The sequence below is a fragment of the Puma concolor genome, chromosome A1 (assembly GCF_028749965.1).
Source record: "Puma concolor isolate L17-30 chromosome A1, mPumCon1.1.hap2, whole genome shotgun sequence".
NCBI lineage: Eukaryota > Metazoa > Chordata > Mammalia > Carnivora > Felidae > Puma > Puma concolor.
The window spans coordinates 50,588,425-50,611,667 of NC_141667.1; the positions used below are offsets into that span (position 1 = coordinate 50,588,425).

At 40.6% G+C, this 23,243-nt stretch overlaps 2 long non-coding RNA genes across 3 annotated transcripts in view; one reads left to right on the forward strand and one right to left on the reverse strand.

Moving 5' to 3' along the window:
- The window catches only part of LOC147584153 (uncharacterized), a 449,134-nt gene that overhangs the window by 249,421 nt on the left and 176,470 nt on the right, over nt 1-23,243 (forward strand). The window lies entirely within an intron of this gene.
- On the reverse strand, nt 1,138-22,901 carry LOC147584154 (uncharacterized). The gene is made up of 4 exons (XR_015255213.1): nt 22,828-22,901; nt 19,363-19,446; nt 7,839-7,967; nt 1,138-1,601 (listed from the first exon to the last, which is right to left on the reverse strand). It is a non-coding gene; the product is annotated as an uncharacterized LOC147584154 (long non-coding RNA).

Consider the following 23,243-nt stretch of genomic DNA (forward strand, 5'->3'; position numbering starts at 1 on the left):
GTGTGTGTGTGTGTGTGTGTGTGTGTGTGTGTGTGTGTACGTGCACATGTTTCTTTTCCTGATAGAGTAAACATCAAGCCCAGTTTTAGGCCTTTAAATTGACCAAACAGCTATGAGAATGTGGATAGCAAGTTATAAATCACCCAATCACTTGGGTGTGGATAAAAGTCCCGAGCCAAATACCTGAGTGTCCACTTCATAACAGGAATAATAAGGCTATTTGAAAACATGACCCAGACCCCAAGCTATAGTTTTTTTTCTTTTCTAGAGGACTGCCTGACATGTTTATATGCACATATTGGAATTGTATCCAAGGGGGGGAAAAACTATTGACTTTCTGACTTTATAGTCTGTCATTGACTTTTAAGGTATTTCATGAAATGAAGTAATAACTTCGAGATCAAGGGCATTTTCCTTTGGGTCTTCATCAATTATTTCACTTTCTCTTGGCAATGGCCTCCACCCACTTCTTCCGAAATATCACCGGGCTGACGTTGCACTGGAAAAACTTACTCTTTCTCTTTGCCTTCCTGAACGCGTGTTTCATGCATTAAATTGTTTTAATCACTTCAACTTTTACTAGAGTTTGGCAATTGGTACATTGCTGGATTGTGTGTTCTCAATTTAATGTTTTTAGAATGTATTTAAGTAAGTTCCAATGCACTTAGTCATTGCTATTCAAATGAGAGAACCATATTTCAAGGAACGGAGCTCAGGGAGAAAGATGAGGTGAGTAATGAGTAATAAGCAAAAACCATCTATCAAGACACATTGGAGGCTGAAACAGATGGTGAAGAAATGCCCCTGAGTCCATCCCCCCTTGCCCTGAAGGACCTACCAGTTTTATTTCCAGCAAACATACACCTTGGCTGGCTTGCTCTCATAGCTTATGGCTGATGTTTCCTATTTTAAGATTTTAGAGAAGTGGGAAACTGACTTGTTTCTCAGACTTCAACTCGTAAAAAAGTCAGCCCTGTGGGGAAGATAAAGGCCAATGTTAGGAGCCCCAGGCAGGTGCTGACATTTATGGAGGGAGGGTTGGCTCCGTACCCATCCATAGTACTGGTTTCTGTAGAGTGTTAGGAACAGGACAAAGGAGCAGTGACATTGAGGGTAAGCATTCAAAGTAGACAAAGCTTGGCCTCTTCACCCTACTTTTACTACTCATCCTCCAAGTGCCCAGGGCATTTTGTGGCCCCATAAAGTCAAGTTTCAATAGCAAACTTCTCTCTTTGAGGAATTTATCCAGCTTCTGAGCTTCCGAGTCTTCATATATAAAGTAGATCAGATGATACCAGCTTCTTAAGAATGATCTGTGGCTTGCACAAGATAATGTGCGTGAAGAACGTTCCAGAACCAGGCACAGGTTAGTTGTGTTTTTCACCGGATATTTTCTCTACCCTGGCCTTTCTTGCAGAATCTGGGGAGCTCACAGTGAGCTTAAAGGTAGGGAGGGCTCCACCATAACTGGACATCTGGGACCTAAAATTTGAAAAGTAACTCTTCAGGCCATTTGGCAATCTGTATCAAATCAGCAGTGCAGGGCATCCAGAGCAATTCCATTTCTGGGAATTTATCCTAAAGAGACATTTCATGTAACTCTGCAAAACACACATGTAAAATCCCACATCATATCATTGTTTATAATGGCAAAGAATTACAAACCACCTAAATGACCATCAATAGGGTACTGGTTAAATATGGTACATCCAGATAGTGAAATAATATTCAACTTTTAAAAATGATGTGGTAATTCTATGTTTATTGATATTAACATTTGTTCATGTCACACAATAAAATAAAATATGAGTTTGCAAATCAGCATGCATAGTATGATTGCATATATGAATACATTTATCTATAGCTATAATAATATATATTTTTTAAGTATACTTATTTATTTTGAGAGAGAGAAAACGTGCATGTGCCCACATCAGTCAGGGAAGGGGCAGAGAAGGCGAGAATCCCAAGCAGGCTTTGCACTGTCAGTGCAGAGCTCGATATGGAGCTCGATTCTATCAACTGTGAGATCATGACCTGACCCGAAATCAAGAATCAGACCTTTATCTGACTGAGACATCCAGGCGCCCCTACCTGCAACCATATTTATAGCTATGCAGAATCAGATGGCTACAGAGATATATCTGGAAGGATGCTAAGTAGGATTTTAACAATGTGTTGTCTCTGAGTAGTGGCATCTAAGTAAATTATTTTTTCTTTGTAATTTTCTACCTTGCATGACTATATTTTTTTAAACAGTGGACTTATGTTTATCCAAAACACTAAAACTATGTGTCCCCTGAAAATTTCTGTGCCAATTTGAAACCTTGAGAATAGGTATTTCTATCTCAATCTGTACTGAACTCTGCCTCATCTGTTCATCGCTCTACTGGTATAATTGCCTAAGTCGCTGATTGTTTTCCCACTAGCCTGGAATCTCTAAACTCAGGGTTTTACCTTTACCTAGTCCCAATGTCACATACCATTGCCATAATACTCAACGAATGTTTCCAATTTTTAAATCTAGAAATCTGGTGATCTGGAAGCTATCCCAAATTCTGACACTGCCTGGCAGTGAGGCCATGATCGACACTTTCTCCTGAAATGGTTCATCCTGAAACAAAACTAGAATGATCTCTGAGGTTCCTTCTACTCCTAACCTTTGTCATTCTGAAACCGAACTTGTCCAATCCTCACAAATCAAATGAAATCAAAAAAGACAACATACAGAGATGAGCTTTATAGACTCCAAAATGCAATAAAAATGTAACGTGGGATTAAAAATCTTTTAAACACAAACAATAACAATGATGATTCTAATATATCGAGGCTGACATAGAGAAAGCAAATTCTACTAGGATCTGAATGATCTCTTATTGCCCTTCATCTCCCCCTGCCCTCACCTCTGGGCCTTAATTCCTCACGGAGTTAACACTGATACTCAGTTTGGGGATTAAAGCAGGAGCTGACCTGGATTTGCTCCACGTTGCCCATGCCCTAGATTGAAATGTTAAAGGACTTGGAATAAAAAAAAAAGTTGCATTTTTCAGTAACGGCTTCACAGTAACTGGGGAATTAATGTCAGCCAGACAGTGATTTCCCAGTGGTTGGGTTTGTAGCAAAAGTCTTCAACTTTTATGTGTGGCCTGTTTGAAGTTGAAAATTGTTGTTAGACTCTCCAAAGTTGTTTGAGGTGTCACTCATCCTTCCCTTTTGTGTTGGGGTGAGGATGTGAAGCACAGAGGCTGGGAATAGTTCTGTGACTACCACCTCCAAGGCAGGTCTCTGCCAGGGCCCAAATGAGTCCCTCTCCCAGGGAATTCAAAGCTTTCAGTGCAATGCGGCTCTGCATCCATCCGCAGCCTTATCACCCACTACTCCCTTGCAGGAACTCTTCACTCCGGGAAGAGGGAGGATCTCATGGCCCCATGAATGTGCCATGCAAATGTACGTGTCTAGCATTTTTATTCAACATACGATTTTCCCTCCTAGGATATCATCCCTCAGAGAGACAACAGCACAGGATAATAATAACAAATAATGATAGCATAACAACAATAAGAATACCAGCAGCTAATGTCTTATTTAGCACTGACTATAGGCCAAACACTTCACAGATGATTTTCTCTTTGGATTGTCTCAATAACCCCATCAGGTAGATACAAATATCTTTATTTTATGGATGAGCCAATCTAGGCCCAGCAAGCTTGAATGAATTAACCAAGGCTATACAGATATGAAGTTGGGATTTGAATCCTGCAGTCTGACTCTAGAGGGGGCTCCTGAGGGGGAGGGTGCTGAGATACCCTGCGTCCCACACAGACACCTACCCATATGGAGTAAGATAGCAATTCAATTCCATTCATGGACTTTGAAGTCAAGGTTTCAATTCCAGCTCCTCCGTGCTCTGAGTAAAGCAAATAGTTGTTACTATAAGATGGAACACTCAGTGCCCATGTGAATGCCCTGCTGGTTTGACGTTCTTATTATAGAGGCTGAGAAGCTAGAAATGGCATTGCGTAAACTCCACTGCAGTTATGGCATCCACACAAGACTCGGAGGTGGCCCTGAGCAGTGGGAGGTGGTGATTATGTTCAGAAAGAGCAGATCTTCATAGTGAAAGAAGCTTCTGTAATGGTACATTTCCAGTATCCCATCTCTAGGGTCAGATGTATTGATTGATGGGTAATGCAGGCAAGGGTGTAAGTGGGCCTTTCTCCTGGGTGTGTCTATATACAGTTAGTAGGATACAAATTCTCTGTACCTTCTGTACCCATATCCCTGGTCCTCTAGGAGTTTCTATAAGCTACATAGTATCTTTTTACAAATTTTCCTGCTTGAAACAGCTATACTCGCTTCTGTGTTCTGCAACCCAAGAATCTTGACTGATACACTAGAAGTGTTATCACAGTTAACTAACTTTCTGGAGCCTCAATTTCCTCCTCTGCAAAATAGTAATATTAAAAGGATTGCCTCATGGTGCCTTGGTGGCTTAGTTGGCTAAGTGTCTGACTCTTGATTTCCACTCAGGTCATGATCCCAGGGTTGTGGGATCAAGCCTTGCGTCGGGCTCTGCACTGAGTGTGGAACCTACTTAAGATTGTCTCTCTCCCTCTCTCTCTCTCTCTTTCACTCTCTCTCTTTCTCTCTCCCTCCCTCCCTCTGCCCCTACCCCAATTGCACTCTAAAGCTCTAAAATTTAATAAATAAATAGATAAATAAATGGATTGCCTCAAATGAAATAATGTGTGCAAAATATTTATCACAGTATATAGTCTAAATGAGCTCTCACAGAGGGTGAGCAAGTAAATAGGAAGTTAGAATTAGGTACGATATATAGCCAGGGATGGTAGAATGCACCCAGAACTTTGAAGCCCAAAGGAGGAACAGCAAACACAGCTTGGTCATAAAAGGCTTTGTAGAAGATATGAAACAAACAAACAAAAAAAAAGCAGTGCTTAAGTTGAGATCAAAAGTATGATTCCCATACAGTGTGTACAGTTTTCTGTGTCTTCTGGATTTTTTCACTTAGAATGATTTTTCTGAGTTACATCCATATTGTGTGTTCCTCCCTTTTTATTGCTGTATGGAATGCCATTGAATAGATATACCATAATTTCTGAATTCATTCACCAGTTAATGACATTTGGGTTGTTTCTCTTTGGGCTAATTAGGAATAAAGGTGCTATAAACAAACAAACAAACAAACAAAAGTATGATTCCAAGATAGCCGCATGCAGACGGTCTGGGGAGAGAGCAATGGTGTGCAGCTGGGCCTCTCCTAATAAGAAGACACAGAACATGTGAAGTCTTGTAGAGAGGAGAGAACACACCTTGCTGAGCAAGTGAGAGAAGTTTACCATGACTGCCATGGAGAGTGTGAGGAAGGAACTTGGAGATAGTGTAGGTGGACCAGATAGTGAACAGTCTGGAAAACAGAGGTGTTTGGAAGTCATTGGCCTTCCACAACATGTCACTTGAAGACCATTAGTCTGTGGCATGCCTGGTTTTACTCCCTCAAGTCACCCTTTGGTAAAGATGCATAGCCTCGATCCAACCAGACTGCAAGCTCCTGGAGGGTGGACGCTGTGTTTTGTACTTCTCAAGGGGCACTGTCTTGCCTTCTCCACCAATACTTGTCCAGTGTACTTGCTGTTAAGGCAAGTTTAACAGAGCATATACTTTTGCATGGAGTATTTTATAAAATAGTAAATAGCTTTCTATGTAGGTGAGGACCTCTGGACCCCACCCAACACTTACATGGAAAGTTTGTTCCCTTCAACTAGCATGTGTTCTGTGTGGTGAGAGCTGTTTACAAACTTACAAACTGAAGGGCTTTGTGGACAGGGTCTCTCTCTTTTTTGACCTTGTTTGTTTTTTCTTTCCTACTATGACATCAATTATTTTCCAGCCAATTGAGATTTGTTGTTGTTGTTGTTGTTGTTGTTGTTTAGCTTAGAAATCATGCCATAAGGTTGAAAGGGTCAAGTACAAATTTGTTTGTCTTTTAAGTAAGCTCTACACCCAATGTGGGACTTGAACTCACAACCCTAAGATCAAGAGTTCTATGCTCTACTGACTGGACCATCCAGGTACCCCTAAATTTGTTTTTTTTCTTTGTTTGTTTGTTTTTGTTTTGTGTTTGAATCTTAAACTTTTGTTTCATAAGATGCTATTTCAGCATTCCAAAGAACACTCTTTAGCCTAGTTGGGCATTTCTGATTCCAAGGTGAGGAGCCAGTCTGCAATCACCCTGGCAATTGCCCTGTGGGTCTTGGAAGACATCCTGGAAGGACTTTGTAAATTCCTGGGGAGGAATTTAGACTGGAATTAAGAGCCATTTGGTGGATGCTCATCAGGAATCTAACAAATGCTGCCATTTCTTAGGCTACAGAGGAAACAAAATCCCTCTGATCTCCAAAAGTATGCTAGAACAGGCTCATAGCAGCCTATGAAAACCAATGATTAGGTATTCAGGAATTTTTCAAGCCTTTTGTCAAACCATTAGTAGCTTAAAATCATCCACAGTGGGAGTATTTACACTATGGGAATTGGCAAATGTTACAAATCAGGGACTCTTCCCTCTCTTCCCTCTCAAAGCTGGTTTATCAGCACACTATTGTGTCTAGCCTATCTTGAGGAGTAATACTTTGGATATCCTGGTAAAAATTCTGTGCTTGGAAGCACTGGGAAAAACTGTTTGAAGTCTCAATTCCACGTGAGCAAGAACCATGAGTGTTTTCTTGGAGAATATATACCATGACGATGTAGGTCTGGTGTAGGGGCTGGCACATAGAAAGGGCTCAGTAAACACTCCTTGAAAGGATATAGGACTAGCGGGCTGAGAAGCACCTGTACAGCAGCATCAAATCAGCCCAAGCCAGTCTCCCATGGGAATCCTCCCCGAGCCATACATTCTCTAGAGTCACTCAGGACACTGGGTTGTTGCTCATATCGCTTATGTCATTTTATCTTTTAAAGGCAATTCTGACTCTCTCAGTATATTCAGCAACCACAGTAGACTTTAAGCTCCCAGAGACAGGATTTGTCTGATTCATTACTTTTAACATCGCAGGTGCTCAATAAATTTCTTTTCCAACAAAAGAAAAATATGTGAATAATCTCGTAAATTCATGGTATTGTGTGGACATTGCTTTATTGATATCCCTGTGAGTAGATAGAAAGGAACAATTGTCCTTCCTAGCAGGTAAAACAGTGCCTGGCATGTGAGGACACTGAATATTTGTTGAATTAGTTATGAGTTAATCATCCCATTTTACAGATGATAAAACAAGCTTGTGGAAGCTATCTCACACAGTTCCTCTTTGTTTATATCATTTCCTTTTGCACTATGTTGCCTGTATTAACAGTCCCTTAACTTTTAAACCTACTGTATTGTGGATTCTCTCATTTTTCAACCCTATCAGATAAGCAGGTATTTTCATTTATGTTTTAGGGGAGGATAGTACTGTGGCATAGAAAGTTTTAGTAACATGCTTGATGTCACAAAAGGATTTGAGGGTAAAGCTAGTCTTAAAATCTACCTTGTCTAAGGATTCTGAAGCTAGGCTGTGTATTGTAAACAATTGTCTTGCATTTTACTTCCTTATTCATTCCTTCAGAGGGAGAGAGATTGATCAAAACAGGCTAACAAAAAGCATGGTACCATAGCACATTCAGAAATACCACTGAAATATCGTCAGTGAATCCCCCAAGTTTGTGTCTCTTGCTTCAAACACCTTAAAACATGCTGATGACTAGAATCTGTGCTTTGCCACTTAAGTCTGCTGAAGATTCAAATTGAAGTTTCAAATATAAAATTACAGGAAATTACCTACTTTTTCTTTTGTGAATGGAATTTTGATTTCTTTTAGTCATCTGAGAAGGTCCTGTTTTTCCATGAATATGGAAATTCCATGATTTTTCTTTCCCTAGGACTCTAACATTTCAAAATGGCCACAAGACTCCTGTATGAATTATAAAAAGGATACAGAATTAAGATGATGACTTTTAAATTTATGTTGTAAAATCCAATGTTATTCCCAGCACAGTGCCTCATTTCCGATGAAAAGCATGCTGCCAGCTTCCCATTTTTTCTATGGACGATATCACCACTCATTTTATTAAAGCCACCAGACACTCATGGAAACATGCATGATGTCGTTTTTTAATGTGGGGGAAAGAATTTTGGAAGTGGGAGCTAGTTAACATTTCTAAAACATGTTTTTTTATTCTTGCCTTTCCCTTTTGACCTTCCTGAGGATGCATGTGGGTGTTAAATTGTTACCAAAGGGAGGGGCCGTTGTAACTACAACGGGATCCACACACACAAAGACACACTTTCCCACACATAAGACTTGGCTCCGTTACACTTTAATGGAATGCTGAATGGAAAAGATGCAGGGTGTTTTTGATCTGTGGGGAAATGCAGCCAGTATAGTGTCCATCATTTTCTTTCTTTCTTTTTTTTTTTTTTTTTTTTTTTTTTTGTTAAACAGCCAGATTAACATTTGGAAGGCAATGTGTGTGAGGGAGTGGGTGTCACTAGCAAATAATTTTCCTCTCTTTTAAAAATTATAAACACAATATAGTCTGTTTATAAGCATTGAAATAATAAAGGGGGAATATAAAGTGAAAAGTAGAAATCTCCTTCTTCCCCCTACCCATCTCATCTCACTCCTACATGCAGCCATTAATAGTTTCATGTTTGTCTGAGTAGGATTTTCTCTATGAATTCAAGAACCACATATTGAGATTCTATAATTTGTATTAGCCCTCTCATTTAAGGGTGAGAGTTTGGTACAAAAATGTATCTTATATCCATATTATCCTACAACTTGTTTTTTTTCATTTAAAAAATGTATTCTGAGTATTTTTTCTGTGAGTAGACTTTTAAACTTTGGCCATTCTTTTTACGTCCCATATAAAGTTTCATCATATTGACTGTACATTACAGTATTATTATTATTATTATTATCAGTGTTTAACTGATCCTATATTGTTGAGCATTTGGATTGCTTCCAGTCGCTCATTATTACTCGCAGTGTCTCCTTGGATCTTTGTCTTTACTCATTCTGGTTGTATTTCTTTAAGACTGATTTCTGGGAGCAGAATTTTTAGATGGAGCAGACTATTAATACCTATAATTCCAGGGGAAAATGCCTATTTTAAAAAAGAGAGAATTTTCATTGAGCAACACGTGGCAAGATTCAGCTGCATATAAAACAAGACCACCTCCAAGATGTGTTCCTATTGTACTGTTCTCAGTACCGACTACTCACTAGATTCACCTGGGGGAGAGGAGCTTTCTGAAACGAACCAGTCTTTAGATGCCGCCCTAACAAATTACATCAGAATCTCTGATGTTCGAGTCCAGGTATCTATGTATATTTTTGAAGCTCCTTAAGCCAGACTAGGAGCCATGGCTCCAGTGACAGTGCTTTCAACGTAACTATGAACGTGCCACGTTTGCTGTTGTTCTATCCGTGAGCATCTAAACACATCTACCTAAATATATGTATTCAATATTCAAGCACATACATGTAAGGATGTACATGCACACCATGTATGTTTTATGTAGTTGGAATAATAAGACTTTTCTACCTTTTGCTTAGCTCTTTGGTATATTTGGCCTCAAGTTCTATCAGCTAGCCCAGAAACATAGTATGTGTCATGTAGAGTTCTGCATACCAATAAGGTTCAGGAGGATGATCAAAGAGACAAATGGGAACTTTAATGGGGGAATGGTGAGAAGTCCTAGATGTGATTAAAGAGAAGATAAAAGGGCCATTAAGCAACTGTGCAGAGTAATTTTTAGACTGAAAAATTGTAGACAGTCCTATATAAACAGAATCCATATAGGACATTAACTACCAAGGTAAATGACCCTTTGTCTCCTTGTGTATTTCTTCAACTTACAAAGTTTGGTTGGCAGATGGTGGAAGGATGCAGGGTATCTGAATAAGTGTGTGTGGAGGGAGAGTCGTCTTGTACTGGACAGGAGCTGTTACCTAAACACACTATATATTTATATATATATATATATATATATATATATATATATATATATATATATATTTATAGTATAGTTTACGATATATTACATGCATTCATATACATTATTTTATGTGACCTCTACATCAGTCTTGGAGAGAAGAAGATGGTTATCTACATCACTCAGAAGAAACTGAGGCCGAGAGAGAAGGGGTAAGGCCAAGTTCATAATGCTCACACATGGGAGAACTGAAACAACATTGCACTTTGAATGTATGCATTAGTTGAATTAGCACCTAGGGTTTCTGATTCGTAGCCTATGTTCTTTTTGCTAATATACAAGTGTCAGCATTGGTAAACCATAGGAAGTGGTACAGACCATGGCAATTAGCACTAAGTGCATTCAAATTGAAAAAAAATTAAATACTATACGAGAAAAAAATATCTTGGGCCAATTCAACAGACAGGCTTTCAACTGGTGACCTTAATTTTAGAAAATCTAAATTTTGAGTAATAGAAAACTAGAGGACGAATCTGCCTTGGACTTTGACAGCAGTATTTCCTAAACACACAAGTAAGAAGATATTGAAAGCAGGTTACAAATATAGGTAAGTGTAGTCTGAAGTAGACACCTTCTAGAATCTTTTCCTTTTTGTGTTTCAAAAATATATATATTAACACATGTATTTGTAATACCACTGCCTTCCAATCTCCTCTTTGTTAGAAGACCCTGATGTTGCTAAGCATGGTTTTGTCAGGAATATAACTTGCACGGTGGTCCAGGCATTGCTATTTTGTTGCCTGGAGAGGGAACACATTATGACCCATGTCCTCACAAGTTTGGATCGTTTACCCAATTAGTTAGTAATCATGCTGAGAATGCACAGGGCAGTGTGTTGGGATGAGGGACCAGTAATTGGGGAAGCTCTGGGGTTGAGAAGGTGGGAGCTGACTGAGGTTGGAAATAACTGGGAGAGCCAAATGAAGGCAGGGATGCCAAAATCAAGGCAGAGTTCGGACAAGGTCGGTGGGTGCAGCTCAGGCCCAAGCCTGAACCCTGAGGTTGAATTATTTTAACCTTACACATCAAAGAGGCATTTTATATTTTTTTCTTTAGCATTTTTTTCTCGTGTTGTCTCAACCATCTTGTGAATTCAGTGGGAAGGTAGTCTTGGCTCTAGTGTTGAGATTAATAGCAACAGAAAGTGGTTCAATAAGTTGCCCAGGTACAACATTCATACTCCATCTGAGACCAGAACTCAGAATTCTGTACATAATTCTTATCTCTGCATCTCATACTATTTCAAAACTGGATGGGGCCCTGACCCCGTGGTGGAGTCCATCTGGCTGCAAACTCTTCAATAAACAGAAAGACTTGTGTTGTAGGCTCACATTTGGGGCATGGAGAGGAAGAGTAAGGGAACTGCTTCAATTCAGCAGGTGAAAAGGAAAATGAAAGATAAGTTGAAGTTTTCTGTGTGAGAGGGGAAATGTATTTCTCCCCAGACTGCCAGGGAAGGGAGGATATAAACATGGGTGTGGGTGTTGTTGTTAAGCAAAGCTGTTTGTAATCTTTGAGGCTGTTTGAGGAATGAGATCCATGTCAGAATGCTAAAGGCAAATAAACATTTTAATGATTTTTTAAACAGCAAATTCTGGGAACTATAGATAGGAACGTAATTTTAATCACACTCGACCAAGATTCTAGGACAGGCTGTTGATTAGAGGAGCTTTGGAGCCTGAGCAAAGAATGTGGTGAATTATAAGAGCAAACATGGGTTCACTAAGAATGAAATGGACAAGACTAACCTATTTCCTTCAAAAAAAAAAAAAAATTACCATGTTGAGAGATCATGTTGACCTGAATTTTAGTAAAGATTCGGTCAGAATTTCCTTTTGCAAAAATTGGTGGACTGCATACCAGCTATTAATTCTGATACATTTTAAACTTGCTGAATAATTAGTGGCCTTGAATTAATGACCATGAATTTGAATTCCATCTTACTTTGGGCGTTGGACTAGTCACTCCACCTACCTCAACTGTAAAGCTCAATATGTGCAGCCACTTAGTATATTCCAATACTATTCAAGTGAAAATTATCCCGGTCCACCTAGGGAAGGATCTCTGTTGGAATGCCACCTGATTCCACCATTGATTCGGTTTCACTGAACATGTTGACAAGTAGTTGCCTAAGTACATGCTTATGAAATTTTCAGATGCAGAAGACTCTAGAGGACTAAGGATATGATGTTATAGAGAATCAATGTATCAGAAACCATTCATAAGAATTATAAATGAGAAAATGAAAAGAAATACAAGTCTGGGGGAAGGGGCAAGAGAGTCCCCATGGTTTCCCTCTGTGTAGAGTGAGGGAAGATGGGTGCTGTGGGGCAGCCAAGTCATCCAGGCATCCTTAAGTGGCCCAATATGTCTTGGAAGCAGAAGTCTCAGCAGGCATGTTCAAGAGCAGCCGCAAGACTCTGGGAAAAGAGCTATTTGGGGAGAAAGCTGCAATGTGGTGAAAAAGAACTGTGGAGAAGGAAAGAGCATAGGAAGTTGGAATGGAGGACAGATTTTAGCAGCCGTCCTGAGTCAGACACTTCGAAAAGGAAGAGATTAACTGTGCAAACTTCTGAGAAGCATTTTATATGTTACTCCCTTTAAAGAAGAAACTCACAGTTAAGAAGTTTATATTCTTTCTCAAGATTTTTGGAGTTAAATGGTTATTTTTTTGCACACAGAACAGACTGGGCTATGTGGGGTCTCAGTTATACCTGGTTTAAATTATCATTACAAACTTTCACCATGATATAAAAATGCAAGGACCTTAGAATTTCATCCTGCCCTCTTGTTTTCTCACCTTCCCTCTTTTTCTTGGATAATCTCCTTAATTTCCATGAGTTTGGCTACCAACAAACATAACAATGACTATTAGCTTTATTGCTATATCCCAAACCTCTCTCCTAAATTCCAGCTTGGGATTCTAACTGAGGGCTGGATGCTTGGAATTCACAAATGCTTAAATCTCAGCTCATGCAATAAGGAAAATGACAACTCCTCAGAGAATCAGAGAGGAAGCCTGTAGAAAAAGAAGCACTCAGTTTTCTTAACTGCAAAATGGGAAGCCTCAGTAATGAGATCTCTAAGGCTCTTTTCAACTGTAACATTTTATTTAAAAAATGAGACAGTGTTGTTCTTCATTTTTGTAAAAAGGCCAGGGTGAAAGTTACCACAAGGTGGATTTAGATGTCTTTTTTTTTTTTAATTTTTCTTTTAAGTAGGCTTTAGGCCCAGTGCAGAGTCCAGTGCAGGGTTTGAACTCACCACCATGAGATCAAAATCTGAGTGAGATGAGAGTTGTATGCTTAACCAGCTGTGCCACCCAGGTGCCCCATAGGTGTCAGATTAAAGTGTAGAACTTTTCTAATAGGACTACTTCTGAAGACAGTGAGGTAATTAATTCAGAATATCTATGGGAATACTGTGAGATGTATTTCTCCCTACAAAGAGTATACTGAGGACTCTTGATGTCCTTTTTAACTCTAAAAATAATATATATATATACGTAATTATATATACATACATATATACACACATATATAATATACATAATTATATATACACACAAATATGTATATGTTTTATATATATAATTCAAATTATGTATAATATAAGCATCTCTTCACACTGTTATAATTTTGAAAATTATGTGGTAATATATTTACCACCTATATGGTAAATTCTACAAATTCCTATTTATTTTGTTAATTTTTCTTCCTTTTCTGCAACTAAAAGTTATATTTACTATATATTCCACCACTTGAGACCTCTTAGGTTACATCTGAATCTTTTTACAATTGTACACAACACAGTAGTTCCTTTTATTAACTACATCCTCTCTGAAAAGTTACTAATGGGGTTGATAATGCAGTTCCTACTGTAGCCAACTTTGGCATTGTGAAAAGTAAGGACGTGATGCTAACCAGTCCAAGCCTGTCCCAACTAACCTTGGTCACAGGGTCTCATTAATCACTATATTTTCCATAGCAACAAAATTGCACATTCAATAAAAAGCGATTGCTCTTAGCAAGAGTAAACCCCAGGAGATGGAGCAGGACAGCATTATTTTTTATAAAAGCTAGAAGACCTAAGTTCTATTAGAAGAAAATATAGTAGGAAAGCATAGTATAAAAAATGATGCCTTCCTTAGAGGGGCTCCAGAGGGTAACTGGACATGTTGGCTCTGGGAGAGATTGTACTTTCTAGATCTTTCAAGGTAAGGGAAAACAGCAATGTTCAGAGGTCAGAAGACTGGTTCGGTTTGTCACATGGCAGTGTCATATACTCATAGTGCAATAGAAAGTAATAATCATGATAAATATAATTGATAGCACTTATTAAGTGTCTACTGTATGTGACAGTGTATTAAGCATCATGCATACTTATTTCAGTTAACCTTCACAATAACTAGCTCATGTAAGTCTTACTGTTATCACCGTTTTTAAGTTGAGTGAACCAAGGCTTCATAGTTTGTCCATTCTCACAGCTAGTGAATCTCTTACTCCAGGGCCCATCTTTTCAGTCAATTGGCCATGCTGTCTTCCAAGTTCTGCATTTCAGTTTATGCCCAACAATGGAGTCGTCATTGCTCACTGGGGGGAAATCATTATTTTTTTAAATTTATTTGAGAGAGAGAGAACGATAGAGAGGGTCAGAGGGTGTGGGGGGAGAGACAGACAGAGAGAGAGAGAGAGAGAGAGAGAGAGAGAGAGAATCTCAAGAAGGCTTCATGCCAGGCACAGAGCCCAACACAGGGCTGGATCCCATGACCCTGGGATCACGACCTGAGTCAAAATCAAGAGTCAGACGCTCAACTGACTTAGCCGTCCAGGCGCTCCTGGGGGAAAACCACTATTAAAGGTCACTATCTCTCTTTGAAATTCATCTGGAGATTTTAAGCCTTCGACTTAAAACTTAAATGCTCATGAAAGATGAGCGGGCCAGAAACAGTGACTCAGTGGGCCAGAAACAGTGAAGTTGTAAAATATGGCCCCTAGCCTGAGAAATGTAAAGTCTTATTTAAAAGGCTTACCCATACATTTAACCTGATAGGAAATTGGTTTTTGTGGTCCACATTCTAAGAATTCAGAAATAATGGCGTTCAAATTGAGCTCGATTAGGGAACTTATTATAGAAAGTCCTACACAGACCTGTATTAGTATACATCCTCCACATACATTGGGTGGACAGATGTGCTGATGGATGCCTCTCAGATGAAGTTTATACTTCAGGGTGACCCCAAAGTTTGGGCAGGATTTGGATAGATGTGGAAACAGGGGTGAGGCCTGGGCTTGATGCGCCTACATCTCACTTGGCACAGAGGTGTCAGTCTCAGTTTGGCTACTTTAGTAATATTTTCTATTCTGTTGCAAGAATAAGATGAGGCAACTTCTTCCTCAGATCTTCTCATGGCTGACTCCTCACCATACAGTTCCCAGATCCTCTGTCATCTCCTCAGGAAGAGCTTGCTGACCTCCACATGTAAATCGTTTAGCCCGGCTCCTGCCCCTCTCCGCTCCATTGCCCGTTTTACGTTCTTCAAATATTTGTCTCTCTCTGCACCAAACATAGTTATACATGTATTTGTTTATTGACCTGTCTCGCTGAATAGAATGCAAGCTGTTAGGGGTCAGGGAATTTGTCTTTCCATCCACACAGACATGCCTGGTGCTTAGAACACTGACTGCCACAAGGGTGCATGCCCAATAAATATTGGTCTGATGCACGTTTGAATGCATGAAAAATGGTAACCGCCAGGATGTCTGTTAAAAACACAAATGTCCTGGACCCAACCCTAGAGACTCTGATTCGGAGGATCACTTTGGGGGGTTTCAGGAAATGAGAAGTTTGCAAAGTTCTTCATGTGATTCTGACACGCAACCAGGTTTCAGAATGATTATGTTCTAAAAATTTTCTTTGCCCTCAAGCAACTTGCGATCTTAAAGGGGCAGACGGTATCATTGCTTGGGGAAGGAAAGACAAATATCTCCACCAATTTGATCACCAAGGTCCCAAAGTTTAGCTCCCTTGACTTTCCCAAATTACAAAGGAAAGAAGAAAGAAATAAATTCTTTAGAGAAAAGAAGAGCTGGAGGAAATGAAGAGAAAAAAGCAAAGATAGGGGTAGGATGAACAAGTACACAATAAGACGCACCGTGCAACGGTCTGTTAGAACAATGATAAAGAAATAAGAAGGAAGATGGAGAAGAAACAGATGTAGCTGCCAGAAGTTAAATACACATCTGTTAAGAATGCTCTTCTCATATGCAGGGTCAGAAAAATATGTACAAATGTAGCACCTCACTGATTGACAGAAAAACCTCAGTTCTGGCCCTGGGAATCTTGTTTTCTTGACAGCACTTTGTTTTAAAGCTGGAGGCAGAGAAATGTCTTATGCATGTCCTTAAACTGGAAGGCCTTTTGTTCAGGATACTTATACCATTTGCAGATAATGATGTGCATAGCAGTTTCAGCTGTCTGCATATGCATTTTTATGTTTTTTTATGACAGCTCTGCGTACTGAACTAAAAGGCCATTTAGAACTGTCAGCCACTGACAAGCATTACCCTTTACATTTACAATTCTGTTAGCGTGCATTGTCAGGTGGGTTCACCAGACTGCAGAAATGTGATTTCCTTTGAAACCTATGTATGACTTTAATTTAATACAGCAGCCTCAAAAAAGAAAAAAAAAAAAAAAAAGGAAGAAAGAAAAAAAGACAGTGTGAGCCCAAGAGAGCTTTATTAAGTATTCTTTTTCCATTAATCTCCTACTTTTTTGTTTTTACAAGACCCTTCCTTTCTTTCTCATCTTCTTTCTCCCTCTTTCTCTTCCTTCTCTCTCTCTCTCTCTCTCTCTGTCTCTCTCTCTCTCTCCATTATTTCCTCTTTTCTTTCTTCTCCTCTGTAGAATCCTTCATGTCGTGCAGAAGTGCAGGCAGCCTAGAGAAATGACTTTACCTGTCTGAGCCAAGCCAGACCATCTCTTACTTTCCATATGGCCTGAGGTTAATTTTCAGTCAAGCCAATTTTTAAAAGATGTTTGGCTCAGTGTAGGGCTGGGCGAATATTCAGGACCTGGATAGTGGGAGCATGGAAAGAATCCACTTAATCCAACTAATGACTTATCATTCCCCATTATCACTACCACCTGTCTTTGGGAGTCCCTTTCCCCTCTCCCAAACGATATTTCAACAGTATGGCGAGCCCTTCCTAGAAAATATTTCAACAGTATGGCGAGCCCTTCCTAGAAAAGGCACTGGCGTGTGCAGGGTGAGAGTCTTGAAAACAATGTGAAACTGTGGTTTTGCCCTGAAGGATTTTATAGTCCACCCAGGGAGGCTGACCATGTGTGCAGGAAACAAAGTTTCTACTCAGACTAGGCTGAAGTGAAATGTTCACATGTACGTGCTGACCTGGACCAGATTTACTGCAAAGTGATGAAGCCTGGGCTTCCGAGAGTTCCTCTCACTTGCCTGCCCCGTACGCATTCCGGGGGTGGTCAGGAGGTGATGAGAGTTCTAGACGCAGAGCTCAACCTGAGTTGCAAGCAGGTAGCTTTATTATATGAACACTGATGGTAAATTGTATAAAGAGCTCACAGGGGAAAAGGGACCTGAAATCTCTAGTCTCCTTTTTTGTAACTAAATTTTGTAATTTAATTTGTATTCATAAGTTTGTAATTGTTGTTTTATAAAGAAATCCCCATATTGTGTAAACCTCAGATCCCATAAGCTTGGACCTGTCCCCAGTTCTGATAGTAGGTCCGTAAAGAGAAAACATGAATCAATGTGGTTTGGGCAACCAAGGTTAGGTTTTCTTTAGAAAGCTTATCTTCACCTGGCCCTTAATAAAAGCCCAGGATTTGGCTAGGTAGCGAGAGGATGTAGGCGAATAGAGAGGGTTTCAGGAAAATTTGGTGTACAGATAACATTTTGAGAACTCATGTTTTTGGCAGTGGACTAATATTTATTTTTTACTTTGTAAGTTGAGACATGTAAGAAATGTAACATGCACTGATCTTAAGTGTATGACTTGATGAATTGTACTGTGCTTAAAACCATGGAACCACACTCAGATCAAGAGGTAGAACATTTTCAGCTCCTCAGAAATTTCCTGGCTTCTGAGTATAGAAATCATAATCCCCTCTATCAAGTTTTTCAGAAAGGCAGGTTTGGACATACTGGGAGTGCTAAATTTAGTATCAGGAGATCACCTTTTGTGTTGACCTACTAATAGTATGGTTGTTCAAAAAAAGAATCCAACCCTAAGGGTGAGACGATACCGCCCCTCCTTTCTTCACCCCAGAAGTAAGTGGGAACATTCTGGCACCCTGATGGCAATGTCTAGCTTTATATGTGGGTGGCACAAAGTGTTATCTATTATCTAGCTGATGGCTTGCCATTTCACTGATACCTGCAGATCCCCCATTTGGGTCATATGACTTGGGGCTAAGCCTTGCCTTTCACGTGAGGTTCTTTGAAAAATCCTATCTGCCTCATTCAGTCTGTGAGGAGTGTCATACCAAGTTCCAACCCCTTTCTGTAAATTTGCTAATCAGTAGCTTTCTTATCTGGCCAGAAAGGTGGGATGAGACTCACAGGCAGGCTCCTGATGAAGGGTGGATGAGAGAAAGAGGGACACAGAACTGGGCAAGGTGGTGATTGCCAGTCTCAGAAGACCTCACATCTGCCAAATGCAGAGCCTGACGTGAGGCAGGCAGGTTGAAATTCCCTCCCAGAGGAAAAAAGGTAAAAAAGAAAACAAAATCCATACAGTGCACACACACACACACACACACACACACACACACACACACACGTGCGCACGCAGCCCCTCCTCTTTTTCTCCTGTGTCACTAACCTCGAATGCCCTGCGGGAACCAATTACAGCATTCTAATGAATGCAGTTTCCAATAACTGCATTTGGTGGGTGCATTACCTCCTCATCCACACACTGACTGCCACCACCTCATCTCAGATCACCTTTCCCAACAATGAATCTGCCTCTCTGGTGCTTGTTGGCTGGCTGGACATCTCCCTGTGGAGTCACCAGGGGCAGGGGGCCATAAGGGCAGCTGTGTGAGTTCTCAGAGTTTTCAGAATGCATAGGATTGTGGGCTTTGCAGGCAAGGGAATAAACCAGTCAGGTTTGTGGCTCTAGACAGACCTGGTTCACCTACTTGAAATAGTCTTTGGGGACCAAAATGAAAATTCACTTTTTAAAAAGCCTCCATGACGTGGAAAGGATTATAAGGTAGGGATCAAGTGTCATGGTTAAGGCATGGACATCAGAGATACAAAGACTTACCTCAGACTAATGTCTCTATCACTTAGTAGCTGCATGACTTCCAGCAAGTTCCATAATTCGTGAAATGAACCTCAATTTCACCATCTACAAAATGGGAATAATAACAGTCCCTACTTTGTAAATGTTTAAACAATACCGTATGCAAATACTAAAGTGGAGATGTTATTCTAATACAGCTTGGTCTAATAAAAATGGAAATAAATGGAAAGATCATGAATTCTCGTCATTCACTGGCAAAGCCCTGCCTTCTGCCCCTGGCTCTGTCCTTATGTCTGTCCAGGTCTGATCCCAGCAATCTACTCAGCACTATGGGGACACCTCTATTCCAGGTTGCTATTACAAAGCATGTGATAGATCTCCATGTACTTGGTAAACTCTCCCAGATATTTCAACTGAGAAAGGGACGTTTGAATTCATGACATACATGTGTATGTACATATGTAGGTGTGAACATGCATCAAAGGGACTGACCATGATTCTCCCAGGTGAGCAGTGAGCTTAATGGGAGGGGAGCAGGAAGAGAGATAATTTCACATTTTATTGTCACTACTCCTGGATTACCCAAATCTTAAAAATATTTTTTTTAATGTTTATTTTTGAGAGAGAGAGAGAGAGAGAGAGACAGAAACAGAGCGTGAGCAGCTGAGGGGCAGAGGGATCGGGAGACACAGAACTCGAAGTGGGCTCCAGGCTCTGTGCTGTCAGCACAGGGCCCATTTGCAGGGCTCGAACCCATGAACCGCGACATCATGACCTGAGCCAAAGTCAGATGTTTAACCGACTGAGCCACCCAGGCACCCCAAATCTTTTAAAATTAGGTGTATTCAAGCTTTTCTTGTGCAATAAAAGTAGAAATGCTCAGGAGGTATTTTCGTGGTCAAAAGTTAAAGGTCATGATGTGACAGTTGTTTGTGGCCCTAGTGGTTCCCCATATGCTCCCCACCCCCCTTGCACCACTTTTCACCCAGCTCTTGCAAAGCAAAACAGTCACCCTTCACCATTCTATCACCTGTTACAACTCCTTCTCTCTAGCCTGTTCACAAGACACCGTGTTGCTCAAGTGACCCTCTACCCATTGATTGTAAAGATTTTAGAGTTATTTAATCCCTTAAAGCATTTTCCAAAAAGTAAGAGAGAGAAAGAGGGAGAGAGATTGTCTTCAAATTGTTTATAAAGAAAATCCAGGTTTATACATAGATAATCTGGAAAGTGATTATCGTCTGTCTATCGGCAGTTGAGAACGTATTGAAACATTTTCATTATTTGCCTCCTTTGTCCACCGGAAATGTCTGCTTTCTTCTAATAAGCCACAGAAAGGAGAGCAAAAGGCAGTAATGGTCAGTGCTGGCAACTAAAGATCAATACCAAATGCACATAAGCCTTCTCCAGTGCCAAGCCCAGTGGGTGAGGACCAGCAGTGGGTCTGCAGAAATCTGAAGGGAACTCCCCCTGCATAGTGCTTTTTGCAGTTTACAATTATACATCCAAGGTGAGTAGAGAAAGCAACGTTATGTCTTAGGGAGTTTGTGTTCTGTCTGGCCTCCTAAGTATGTGGAAGACCACAAGCCTCTTAAGATGCTTGTCTTCAGAGGAGAGAAGACCAAATCCACAGAGCCTTGGGGAGTGACACAGGTGGGTGCTGGGGGTGAGAAGCAGAACTTGGAAAGGTAAGGAAAAGGTGATAGGTTTTGTTTGGTGTCTGAGCCTGCTGAGGGTCAAGCAGAGGTCTGCCTGTCCCTTCCCCATCCTCCGGTGGCCCGATCCTTCCTGACCTAGCAATTTTGCACAGGGTGTTCCCTAGGCCTTGAACACTCTTCCCCCAATTCATTGCCTCATGGACTCCTGCTCTTCCTTCAGGCTTCAGCTCCTAAGACCCCTGCTCGGGAATGTCATCCTTGACCTACCTGAATGCACACCCATTATAGATTGTTCCCTTATTTTCTTATAGACCCAGGTGAGATCCCTTCACAGCACTTACCACTCACAATTCAGAATCATATACTAATTTGTCTGTTGGATTTAGTGAATATCTGTCTTCCCAAGATGATTACGCCTTTTGAGTGTGGGGCTCTCAATTGTTTTATCTCCCTGTTCATTGCTTAGCACAGGGTCTGGAGTATAGTAGGTGCTCAATAAATATTTGTTGGATGAAATGATAAATTAACTAAATCCGTGAATTGGTCAATTACCATAGGTATCCTATAGCAAATGCTTATGCTTCTAAATCTTTACTTCCTCTGCTCCATCCCCCTGAAACTCGCCTTCTCCATTCATCCAAATCCTCCTCAGCTTCCAGACCCAATGACAATGATAGAGATAACAGATGATATTAAATGACTTCTGGGCCCAATAGTGGGAATCACGTATATATGTAATCTTAATCCATCTTCATAACTCTATTCTTATTGGTAAATATCAAAGGGCAGGCACTCAAAGATCCTCCAGGAATGCGAGATACAGCAATTGGCATCTCAGAGCCCCAGGTTTGCCAGAGAATTGAAACAGTGAGGACAGTGGCCTGGTTCTTTGTGATTTACACATGGTGTCTCTTTGATGTGTCTGTATTTTAAGCTGAAGGGCAGTGGCTGCGGCTTCCTTGCTTTTGTAATTCTCTCCCACTCTCTGGGACTCCTGGCCTCTGCTGTGGAGGGAAGAGCAGAGAGAGATTTGTTATGGCTTTTCTGATGCTTTCTGTTACTGGGTCCTTGGGGGGTTAGAGGTAGGGAAGAAGCCTGGGATATGCAGTAGCCCTGGCCTGTTAAGACAGTAGTTAAGTTAAGGCCGTTAAGAAAGTAGTATGATTTGAGGCAGTGACAGTTACTATTTCTACCCCCAATTCACCACACCCTACCTTCACCTTCACCACCATCTCCCAAAGTAGAGCTGAAATGATGGCATCCTCAGAGGCCCGTGTGCTGTGTGCAAGCAGTTCCAGCCAGGGGCTCAGCCTGTACACCGACAAACCTCAGTTTCCTCATCTCTAAAATGGACATAAGGATAATTCATCTCCCATAAGGTTTTGTGAGGATTCAGTGAAATGATGTGTGTGTTAAATCTTTACATAGTGCCTGGTATGACATCGCATTTTCAAAAGGCATTAGTTATTATTTGTATTATTTATTTACTAAATGCCTAAAGTCAAGCATCCGTCTAAATTCAAACCTAGATCTTTCTGATTCCTCACTGCATTCTTTTCACATCAGCCCTGATCAATTTCAGGACTGTTTGCCAGCACTGTGAGCAGAGAGGGGGAGAAAAGGAAGATTAATTAAGAAAGAGTTGTAAAAAAATTCACTGAATATCGAATGGATGTAATATTAACATACGTAATTACTTCTCAACTTCAGAAGCTATAATATCAAAGATAAAAATCATGTCAGCTTCAATCTTTTTCTCATTGTAGATTCAGACCATTACATTAATGACTAACTTTCTGAGCTCTATAATTTCCTCTTGGAAAGATACCTTTTTTTTGGAGCGAAGCACAGAAGCTCTCTCTCAGGCACACCCTGGAATTGAGGGAGGAAGAGGGGCCTCTCTGTTGAGGCCACTCCACTCCCCTCCTACTGCCCATTGTTGCGGGTACACTCTCTTTGTGAGGGAACAAAGGCAATTAATCACACAGGCAGCCAAGTCTTGCCTTTGGCTGGGCTGTGGAATTGGCTCCCAGGACTTCAATGGGGGCGGGAGCCCCAGTGAGTAACTCCATTGAGTGTCTATAGTTCAAGACTGCTCCAGTAACTGCCAGCCTCTGGGCGTTGTCTTCTTTCTGGAGGAGAGGTCCCCAAGTATCTTGAAATTAGGCCTTTGTTCATTTTAAACAGAGGTCCTACTCAGCGCTCTCCTCCCTTGACCCTCTAGTCTGAACCTTCCATCTGAGT